At 36.6% G+C, this 12,393-nt stretch overlaps 1 pseudogene across 1 annotated transcript; it reads left to right on the plus strand.

Annotated features, from left to right (window-relative positions):
- Positions 1-5,625: 5,625 nt before the first annotated feature.
- LOC143613558 (putative receptor-like protein kinase At5g59700 pseudogene) lies at positions 5,626-8,683 on the plus strand (annotated as a pseudogene). Its single transcript, XR_013150137.1, has 2 exons — positions 5,626-7,632; positions 7,717-8,683. The product of XR_013150137.1 is annotated as a putative receptor-like protein kinase At5g59700 pseudogene (transcript).
- Positions 8,684-12,393: the final 3,710 nt, after the last annotated feature.

Genomic DNA, 12,393 nt, shown 5'->3' on the forward strand with positions numbered 1-12,393 from the left:
AACACTAACATATGGATAAGAAGGTTAAGTAACACAAGTTATTAGTCTTCAGTTGTTTGTTTGGATCTTCAATAGTTTGCTTTATCAGTATTGACTCCTTAGTTCTTTCATATTAGCAGTTTGTAAGATCAGATGTTTGGAGCAGCAGTTTGTCAAAACATAATGAAGAACAACTGATGTTTGTGTCATTAGTTGTTCGGTGTTTGGCCATCAGTTCTTTGCTAGGTTCAACAATCTCCCCTTGAACTGATGATGCCAAAACCATTTATTCTTTGCTCCATTTTCTTATGTTGATAATCTTATCATGGATCGATGAGTCTTTGATGAATTTTACAAACTCAGTTCCCAGACTATCATCTTCTTCCATTTATAGTGGAAGGTCGATTAAGCCCCTTAACAAGTTTTTATCAACATATGCATATCCTGAAGATTTACATATTTCTCTTTATTAAAGACAATTAATAATATATTTCCCCAAACCAAAAAATCAATTACATATTTCTACTTCCTTAAACAATTTATATTACATACTTATCCATTTCATTAAAAGTAATTAATTAAAAAATTGTTTTAATAATAAGTTTTTACGTCTTTTCTCTTTCTAAAACACATATATTACGTAGTTATCCATTTTATTCAAAAAAACCTATTTATTTACTATTTTACCCTTACTGTTACTAAAATATATTTACCGAAGTAGGCCACATTCACCAATAATGGACGCATTACTAGTGTCAGATACGTAAACGCAATAACCAATTTGGATGCATCAAGTGTCGGCTACATGTTTGACACAGTAACCGGCTACCCGCCCGATGCCGATTAATGTGTCTAAAGCCGGTTACACATCTAATATCGATAACTAGTTAAGCGTCCGACATTAGTTACTGATTCGAGACCGGTTGCTCGTTCGGTGCATGTTAATATTAATAAAATGGGTAAATGTGTAATATATACGTTTTAGGGATGGCCGGGTATATGTAATTTGTTAAAACAAAGGGTAAAATAGTTATTTAATATGTTTTTAGTGAAATGGATAAATATGCAATTTATATGTGTTATGAAGAGGAAATATGTAATTGACTTTTTGATTTGAAAAAATATGTAACTAATGGTATTTAGGAAGGAGGGGATATATAATTATTTTTTTCCAGAAAAATATGTAATTATCAATCGGAATGTGATATATGTAAATGGCACATATTTAAATGGCTAATCTCACCATTGGGGGATCATAATATGTGATCAGTTTTAAATATGGTACCTACTTTGTTGTCGTTGACAAAAATTTTAATAAAATATCAACAATTTGTTATTTATTAGTTTTGAAAGTATTCTTCCTATTTATCGTTGAAGAATATTTTCTCTCTCCCAACTATTAATGGCCGTTCTTTGAAAGCCGGTTATTAGATGTGGATGCAGAAAACATTATATCGGGCATATACTAATCGCCTATAAATAAGTTAACAAAAAGAGAGAATGATAAAATAACCAATTTAGGCATAGCTGGAGTAGAGATAGATCTCGGACTATCATTACTACTAGATGAAATTTCACTTGAAAATGAAACATTTTTTTATCAATTGTCAAGTTTTAAAGTGTCCCTAGATGAATAACAGATATAAACAGATTTACACAAACAAAACTATTAACACAATTTTATAACAACTATATAACAGAGGAAAAAATAATCACATTGTTTTTACTTTATTTATAGACATTACAAATTCAATAAATGAGTAAACTATCAAATCATCAATTCTCTAAATGAGCAAAAGGATCTACACAAAATTATGTAAAAAAAAAAGTTAGACATGTATAGGTCATCCAAATTACCCAAATAAAAATAGCTAAATTATATTTAATCATTTATAAAAAAAATAAAAGAAAGGCACATGTACCCAAATTTAATATTAGGTCCTAGCTAAACTATATTTACCGCACACAAATGGGAGGCTAATGTGGCGACCGGAGGTTGTAGCGGGCAATAGGCGGCAGTAGATAGCAGGGTACAATGGGAGGAGGCAGAATTGAAGAAAACGGGTAATGTCTCGGAGGCAGAAGGCGTTTCTGAAAACATTAACGTCTTCACGATGCATTCAAAATTATTACAATCAGATTTTGATTGGTTTGAGCATTGACTTTGAGTTTTAGAGGGTGGGCACTTGGAATAGAACAAAAAAAATTGAAATATCAATTACACTATGAATACGAGCCGGACAGTGGGCATGTGCGCACCTTTTTAATACCCAACATCCGCCTCTGGTTAACACATACCATGTGAGGAGTAGGAATGAGCAAGAAACAATTCTTTACCGCAAAACTGAGTAATCGACACCGAACTAGTGTATCGTAACCGTCAAAGTGTGTTATCTTATAATTTTCTGGTTCTCATTTTTTGCATTAAACGGTTTCTGGCTTGATTCCGAATAAAATCGAAGGCTCAAGACGTGGAATTGAAAAACCAGACAATTCAAATTCAAATTTTAATCTCTATATTTTTATAGGGCTTTCATATTCACAAGCCAAAATGAAGACATGGTCCGTTTGTTGACAAACACTAATGACCTCCTAATTAAATAATCTAATTTATTTTGCAACTTTTTGTTTGTAGTATTCAGTTCTTGCAATATCAAGCCATACGCAAGTCTTGAGTTTGGGCCCCCAAGCGAACTTTCTCCTGGAATGAGTTTGCCCAAGACCAACTTCACCTGATCTGGTTTGAATTGCATTGCGACGGTCACAAAATGCACCGGTTGGCTCCCTCTTGACCGTTGCTCTTAATTCTGACGAACACTGAACATCATCTGTTACAAAACATGCACTAACAATCATGAAGCTTATCAATTTATGAAGTAACAGTTCATAGTACTGATCACGCCAGATTTATTTATGAATTTGGAATAAGCAATTAAGCAACCACGTTGTAACAACTCAATAAAAAAACAAATCACATTAAGGGTTCAACCATTCAATTGAAAGAAATCTCATGTTATTTAACAAATTAGTCATCAATAAACAAAATCTTAGGCATCAACATATGCAAAGACACGTCACTGGTAACCTAAGGTTCCTTGCCAGGGTGACTCAACTTAAGCAAAATAGCAAACCCTATGAAACATGTATCATAGCAATTAGAAGACTAATCATTCAAATATAAATAAACCTAAACCGAATGAATGCTCAACAATTCCAAATATCATGCTCAAAGTGTATCAATCAATAACTACAATAGTTTAGTTCTAATACATTAGAAAATACTGAAAAGTTACATTAGTCTACACCCCATAAATGATTCGAGACGATTAGCCGCTCATCGACTTCGTTAAATTTTCAATTATGATGTGTGAAGCCATTAAGAATGATATGAGAGTGATGGAGATCTCTGGGTTTTGTCAATAAGCTCTTGGAAACTACTGGAAGCGATGATGTTCGTACAGTAAAAGATATTGGTCAAAAATCATTTTTTGACGATTTTTAGGTTGGTCGCGTATTGCGATGTCTTCAAACCCTATCTATCGCGCGCGTAGCGCGATGGACAAAATAGCAGGGTTCTATTTAAAATTCGCTTCAAACCATCGCGTAGTGACGTGCTTGAGAGTCACACAATATTATTTTAATCAGTCTTCTACTCCATTTTGCATGCCAATCATCGCAGGACTTCATCCTGAACTCGTACGGTCCAAAAATAAGCATCGTTTTGCGTCCAATGACCTGTAAAACAATAACACGAATGAAGTACCGCAGTTCTTACAATAACCAAGTAAAAACTATACACTTAATGCAATAATATACAAACTTTATACCAGACCATCACCAAGCCAAATCTCGATGGATAACTCTAACGATCAAAGATGTATGACATTTCTCTTCTTTCTCGGCTGCTGGCATAGTGGTAGAAGGTGCTAGGAGACGCGAACTAGGTTAACTCGAGGTTGTGAGTACTCAAGGTTAGTTGTGAATGACTCGCCTAGTAGTTATAGAAAAAGAAAAGCGGGCTGCCGGAAAAACACATTCCGGCCAGCTCGCCGGATAAACAATCTTTTTCGGATTCCGGCCACCATCATCTTCCAGATGACCGTATTCTGGCCAGCAACCACTGTTTCTGTTGTCCTATTTCTTCTTTACATCTTTCTTTCTTTTTCGCCGGAAAACTTTGGCCGGAAACAATTCATTTCGCTTTTTTTATAACTTGAAACCCGAACAGCCACCATCTACCACCGCCAGCAGTTCCCGGCAAACCCGTTGGTCACATCTTCAACCTCGAACTTGTCGCCTAGAAGAACCGTAGGGTCGTCAGATTTTCGACGTATGGCGGAACGGTTCTGAAAAGCCCGGGCTCGGACACTTGCAGATCCCGAACATCCGGATCTATAAAGAGAATGCTTCAAAAACGTTTATTTCCCACATTATTTCCAATTTATTTTCTAGATCTAGATACTTTATTTTCAAACTTCAACGGGTTTTAACGTCTCGGTTCGGGTAATATCGGAATAGAACCCGTATATCAAGAGCAAAGTTGAATTATAAGATTCGACCCACTCTGATACCAATTGTAGGTCCCTTGACCAGATCTAACAACACAACAACTATTACTAGTTATCTTGGATCAACCTCTACACTAGTTAGCGGAAATCACTAGTGAGGACCGAGATCTCGGATCTTGTTTAATGTTAGTTATTCCCGTGAGAAATAGAGAGAGAGAGCAGAGAGTTTAATAGCTGCAGAGATTAGGTTTTACAAAAGGTTATTTTGTGTATGAGTTACACACTTTATATATATATATATATATATATAGTGTGTGTGTGTGTGTATAACCTCATACGCCATCTTTCATTACAAACGGCCCAATGAGCTCAAATACAAATGGCCTTGGGCCCAAACATACAAAAGATAAGTTCAATAAGCTAACAAATACATAAACACTACAATACATACAAATACGAAAGACTAATCTATAAATGGGCCTTACAACGATATCGAATTGGATGCATCTGAACGAAAGCTAATATCATCTTAGTAATTAGAACGGAATTAGATGAACATAGTTAGAGGTCTGTGTCAACCAATGTTACATGAATTTGCACAAACAATCATAGTGGTGAAGTGAGGGGTTCTCGTTCGAATTGATTGTGGCGTTATACTTTTGTTATGATATTGATATTGCACTTTATTATCTGACCTTGTTTGAGCGCGAAAACTTGGAGACTGGACAAAATTCGAGCAACGAAAAATTCCAAACCCGTAGAACACTTCCTGGCTTTGCCTGTGCTTATTGGTTAACATGATATCTAACATAAAAAATCAGTTTGATCTAACTTATAAGATAAGCATTCATTTTAAGAAGAGTTGAATATGTTTCTAGTTGTTATTTTTAACATTTTCATCAAGTCAATTGTTATTTAACAACCATATATAATTGTTAGAAACAAATTCATGATGCAACATGGTATATATTTATTGTAATTGCGAATGCAACCCATGTGGTGATATAGCTGTACCATTGCATCCACTAGCACTAAAAATGATATTCTGTTGCGTGTTGACCGGTATTTTAAAACTATGTTTAATATTTCACTTTAATTAGACTTTTAATAAAAAAAAAAAGATAATAAATTGCCAAGGTTGTGATTTGATACATCATTTATAGAAGTCATGGGATGGTAATCAGTGTCACATTACAAAATATTAAACTCTTGTTCCCATTTCTCCGTGTTTTTTCTTTCACGAATGGAAAGGCGGAGAGGCCTTCGAATGCCTTTAGCAGAGATAAAGGAGGCAACGAACGATTTCCAGAATGTAGTTGGAAGTGGTGGATATGGTCCGGTGTATGAAGGGAACCTCTTAATCAATAGAAAATATATGAAGGTTGCTGTAAAGAAGTTGGATGCGAGACACGGACAAGGGTCAAAGGAGTTTGGGACTGAGATTCAATTGCTCTCGGATCTACATCATGAACACCTCATCGCACTTGTTGGGTATTGTGATGAGGGATTAGAGAAGATTCTTGTTTATAAATACGCGGAGCATGGGAGTCTGGATCGGTATATAACCTGTAGCAATAGGCACTACATTCTTACGTGGCTGCAACGACTTGAAATTGTTTGTGGTGCGGCTCGTGGACTAGATTACCTACACAATTGTCTTCCAAATCATCATGCCATAATCCACAGGGATATAAAAAGTTCGAATATATTGCTGGATGACAAGTGGGTTGCAAAGATTTCGGACTTTGGATTGTCCAAGTCCACTTCTACTGGTTTTGGCAGAACTACCCTTATTTCCAATGCATGTGGCACAATGGGGTATGTGGAACCAGAATGCATTATGACTGGTTCCGTGACCAAAAAATCTGATGTTTATTCTTTCGGAATGCTTCTGTTTGAAGTTCTTTGTGGGAGGATGTGCACCGATACTGACAAGGATGGACAATTGCTGTTCCATGCTGGAGTGATCAAAGAACACTACCTTGGTAACAAATTGGAAACACTTATTGATCCTAGTTTATTGGAGCAAATGCACCCAGACGTCGTGAGCAAATATTCAGCAATCGCATATAGATGCCTGCTGGATCGAAAAGAGCGACCTGGGATGAATGATGTGAAGAAAGAGCTTGAACAGGCACTTGAAATTCAGGTAAGTTAATAACTAATTAACTAATTATGCATGATTTGATTGTCATTTCCACACCCAAACATAGTCGTTGTACGCGGTGTTGTAAAAATCACGACTAGGCGCCGATTAATCCCCGATTAATCGCTAGTCCCCACCTCACTGATTAATTTTGGGCTAGTTGGCCAGTTAGTCGGTCAATGGTCAAATCCGGCCAAAATCTTGATTAATCAGACTTAGTCGGCGTATTATAGTGAGGTTCCGGCCAAAATCGACAGTTTCCGATGAGATTCCGATCAAGTTTAGCAGTTTCCAATGAGATTCTGCCCAATTTCCGGACAAAATGTTTATGTGTATATATAAAACTAAAAATTACATATAAAAATGTGTGTGTGTGTATAAATATGAAAATTATACACTAAAGTCCGATCCGATTAATCCTGATTAATTGCTAGTCTCCATTTTAATTTACACATAAAATGTAATTGCATATTTATTGTTAACATCTCAAGTGTGAAATGTGTATAAATTTTGGAAAAAGACCATTTTAATATATGCTTGTGAAGTAGTCACCATATAAATTTGTATTTTAACTTACAGATGCAGCACGAAGAAACCACACGTATAAAGAGTATATCGATATCAAGTGAAGATAATAAAATTGACGATGAGTATTGGAATAAAAAGTTGCCAAATCGTTATCAACGCTATATTCAAAGGTCGGACAAGCCTTTAAATTACACAAACAAAAAGGAGCTGTACCTCCGTATGTGTGAGGGTTTCATTTGTGATAATGGCCAATTGGTAATACCATCATCTTATTAATTCTTCTCTTCCTAAGATAAAACATTATTTACATAAAATTGTTATACTCAATCTGACAATTTAAACTGTTAATCAGTGGTTTTCCTTGAACAAGTCAAACGATCAAATATGCTCAATGCTATCAGCTACACAAATCTTAGAAGATTTCACTGAATACGAACATTTAGATGCTTTATTCCAATATGACCAATCCAGGTTCTCAATCCCTCAATGAGACTAGAGTTTTATATATTTATCCATTTGTTTTATGAATTGTGAGTAATATTTATACATCAACAGGTTCCCAGAGGTGAAAATTCTAGGATATGCATCTTCCTACAGTTTCACATGTACACTTCAGTTTCAAATGTTCCCACCTCATATTACCCACGCATGCTATCTTGTATTCAAATTTCAACACAACAAACAACCGGATGATAATTGTTTGCTCACATCAGAGTACGGCTTGGGTCATTGTCTTCTAGGTAAAGTTCTTGTGCATATGAATCTGTCTTCAAGATATACATCAACAATAAAGCGCACGAGTGATCAGGAAGGACTTGAGATGAAAAGCGATGGCCTCGCGTATGACCTAGAAAGTTGGGTGGAAGAAAGGTATGATGGTTGGATGGAGGTCATGTTGACAAAACCCTTAGAAAAGTTAGAAGATCAATTGACATTGAAGGTGCGACTATCAGGAGTGGGTGGAAGTTTAAGTGGAATTATTGTTGAAGGCATCGAGTATAGGACACATTACTAATGTGTATTAATTCATCAAGCTATAAAAGACATTTAATTGAGAACTATCGGATATGTAAGATGTTGGAAAAGTCAACATTCAGCTGGTTGTGGAGTCAGCTGCTTGTTCTTCAAGTAGTTTGTTTTTATCACATGTTATTTTGTTTTATAGTGGGTAGTTAGTTTCATGTTTTATACTAAAGTAATGGGTCATGAGTTACTCGTTTATTGGGGTCATTTGTATCCTATGTATTTCATTTTGAATCATATTGTAATGCATCACTTTTAATTACTAGTTTTCAATATACAGAAAAGCTTTCGAGCAAATTGTTAGTGTGTCAATTCTCTATATACAGTAGTCGTTTTCCATTTGAGTGTGATTTCCATTTTGTGTTTAACAAGTGGTATCAGAGCAAGGTTTCCGTCAAGAATCTTCAACTAGTTGGTTGTGTAAAGAAACTCAACAATCAACATTACAACTCATGGACTACCTGCATTAGTTCATACTTACAGGGTCAAGACCTATGGGAGGTTGACCTGTGGGAGGTTGTAAATGGGGGTGAGACGGTGCAACCAGCAAATGAAGATCCCAATGGTAGTTTATGAAAGTGAAAGATTAAGTCGGGAAAGGCGATGTTTGTGCTAAAAACAACCGTAGAAGACGAGTTACGGTATCACATAAGTTGTTTAAAGACTCCAAAGGAAGCCTAGGATCTTCTGGTAGATTTGTTCTCGAAAAAGAATTATGCCAAAATTCAGTTGCTCGAGAACGAACTGTTTTCAGTGAATCAGCGGGATATGACGGTTGCAATACTTTCACAAAGTGAAAACTTTGTGTAGAGACATCGGAGAACTTGACCCGGAAGCAAAAATCGGTGAACCCTGGATGAAACGCATCATCAATCATGGGTTGAAGGCGCAGTTTAGAAGCGCAACCACAAAGCTTTTCCCTCGGTGAGTTCGAGAATATGTTGGCTAGCCAAGAGGCTCAAGCCAAACCAATGGGTAGTTTGTCTACAGGGTCGTCTTCAAAATCAGAGGTTGAGGCCTTGTATGCGGGTAAAGGAAAGGGACGGTTTCGATCGAGCTCTCAAGGACAAGGTTCCAGCCGGTTTAACGACCAAACCAAGGTTCAAAATTAACATGATAGAAAGAACCAGGAATATGAAAAGAAAGAAAATAGTAATGATAACCGGGAATAAGAAAAGAAAGAAGAAGTTCACGTTTAAATGTTATAAATGTGGAATGCGTGGCCACACGGCATAGAACTACGATTCCGAACCGGTCGAAGAAGGCAATGCAGCCACTGTTGAACAAGAAGAAGGTTGGGACATGGAAGCATATCTAGTTCACACAGAGGAGGTTTATGCACTCAAAGTCATAGCCGAAAACAAGAAGAATAAGTTGGATTATTGGATCATGGATTATTGTTGCTCCCATCTTTTAACTGAAACAAAGAACGATTACACAATCCGAATTAATACGGTGGCAGTCATGTTGTGGTGATTGTAGACGATTCTAAACATATTATTGCTCATATCGGTGGTGTTGTCTATCCATCGGGTAACAAGAAGGCCAAGTTAACTCTTAAAGACGTTTGCCATTCCCCAAATATGAGAAAGAATTTAACTTCAGTACCATAGATGACCGATGAAGGCCACTGTCTTGTTTGAGCCTAATGATGTCAAAGTGTTCAAAGAGTTTGAAACTTCATCAGTTCTTATTCTTCAAGGGTGCAAGACTGAGACGATGTATGTACTTAATGCTGAGTCGGCTAACATTAAAAAGACAAAAGGTAGCAAGAATGTAGAATTGTGGCATCAACTGTTGGGACATGCGGGGTATGAAAAACCGAGGTTAATAATGGAAAGGGATCTAGTGATCCGATTGCCTAAAACTGAAATTGACAGCGACTCAGTGTGCTCTAGGTGTCAATTTGGAAAGGCAAGTCAACAACCTTGTCCAACTTCCAGTTATCTAACAGTAGCAGCACTTGAACTTGTTCATTCAGATGTTCTTACCATCAAACAAACGTCAATATTAGGTATGAAGTATGTAGTTAACTTTATTGACGATTATTCTCGTTATACTTGGATCTATTTTATAAAAGAGGAGGCTGAGGTATTTGAAAATTTTAAAGAATTTGAGCCTTAGGCTGAACGAGATACAGGTCGAAGAGTTGGTTGATTAAGATCGGATAACTGAGGTGAGTACTTGGCATATGATTTTAGCAACTATTTGAAATAGAAGGGAATAAAAAGACAACTCATATGTTCGAACACTCCACAACAAAATAGAGTGTCCGAACGCAAGAATAGGCACCTTGTCAAAGTCATGAGATGCTTGATTCATGATAAGAATATGTCGGGACAATATTGGGCAGAAGCCATGAATTCAGCCGGGTATGTTATAAACAGATTACCTTCTCAGTCGCTTGATTATAATTCATCCTACGAAAAATTAACTAGAACCAAACCAAACCAAACGTGAGTCACTTTCGCGTATTTGGACGCGTTTGTTATGTGTTTTTCCCGAACCACCTTCGTCACAAAATGGACAAGAAGGTTGTGCGATGTGTGTTTGTAGGGTATGACTTGGAAAGTAGGGTTGGAGGTGTATTTACCCGAGTACAGGAAAATTATATGTGTCTAGGAATGTCATCTTTGATGAACATTCCTCGTGGTGGTCAGTTGATAAACAACCGTCACCTGATACACCTCAACTGAAGTAAGGTCTTGAAATGTCAAAGGTCAATCTCAATTTTAGAGAGGAAGAATCTGTTAATACCGAAGAAGATGGCTAGCTTGGTTCAAATGAGTTCAGAAGTAGAGGAACCTGAATCAAGTTTAAGAGGGTCCCAAAGGGTAAGAAAACCTAATCTTTGTTATGCTAGTGTAGCGGTTGTCATTGATGATCACAGGAACCAGAAATGTTGGGAATTTCGGTTAAGTGCGTTACTTGGCGTGCAAGGTTAAGTAACGAGATTTAAGGAGTGGGTAATTATAAACAATTAAATGTGCCTAGATTTAATTGTTAGTATAATTATTATGTCCTATTATTTAGCAATCCTAGTTGTAGTCTAAACGTGATAGGTTAGATTATATATACTCGTGTTTTGGGGTTAGATATTGTAATTGAGTTTTGTGAAGTTTCTCAATAATAATATTCGTGTTTTGGTGTTAGCCAAATTAACGAGTCTGAGTTCGTGTTTCTGTTTAAAACCTTCAGAGCGTTGTTAATCGACATACCTGGTAAACCGACGTGTTGGTCGACCTGTGCAATTGAAGGTTGGAGTATCCTGTGACGTGAGGGAACTCCCACCAGCCTTCAAGACACCATATGCGTTCATCGGAAAACTGTGACGTGAGGAATTCCGGCGAAGATTGTGCAATCGGTGATAACTGTGTAATTAAAGGTCACGCCAAATTACTTTATTATAAAATAAGCTTTCATTTCACGTTTAGACTACAACTAGGATTGCTAAATAATAGGACATAATAATTATACTAACAATTAAATCTAGGCACATTTAATTGTTTATAATTATTCACTTCATAAATCTCGTTACTTAACCTTGCATGCCAAGTAACGCACTTTAACCGAAATTCCCAACAATCACCCCTGGAATTTCGAACTCGAAACGGTTCATTTATTAATATCTCTCGTAGCAAATGGAGGTTGTGAATTGCATCACCTTGATGTCAAATCCGCATTCCTACATGGCGAGTTAAAAGAAGAAGTTTTTGTTACTCAACCGCTTGGTTTTGTTAAAAAGGGTGAAGAGCACAAAGTATACAAATTATCTAAAGCATTGTACGGCTTAAGGCAAGCTCCTAGGGTGTGGAATACAAAGTTGAACGGTATTTTGTTAAATATGAAGTTTCACCGGTGCATACAAGAACAAGCGGTATACCGAAAGAAAATTGTAGCTGATCTTTTAATAGTCGGTGTGTACATTGACGAATTAATCGTAACAGGTTCCAATTTAAACTTAATAATGGAGTTTAAGCGCGAGATGGCTTTAAACTTTGAGATGTCGGATTTGGGAAAACTAACTTATTATCTCGGAATTGAAGTTTCACAAAGCAATGATGGGATAAAAGTTAAGCAAGACGCGTATGCGTAGAGAATTTTAGCTGAAGCGGGAATAGAGATTTGCAATTCTGCTCAAATTCCATTGGATCCGAGTGTAAAGTTTCTAAATTTGAAGACGAAGAAGATTTTGATGCTACGAGATAT

The sequence above is a fragment of the Bidens hawaiensis genome, unplaced genomic scaffold (assembly GCF_021521415.1).
Source record: "Bidens hawaiensis isolate Kalapana, Puna unplaced genomic scaffold, B.hawaiensis_p1.1 tig00037713_1, whole genome shotgun sequence".
In the NCBI taxonomy this organism is placed as follows: Eukaryota; Viridiplantae; Streptophyta; class Magnoliopsida; order Asterales; family Asteraceae; genus Bidens; species Bidens hawaiensis.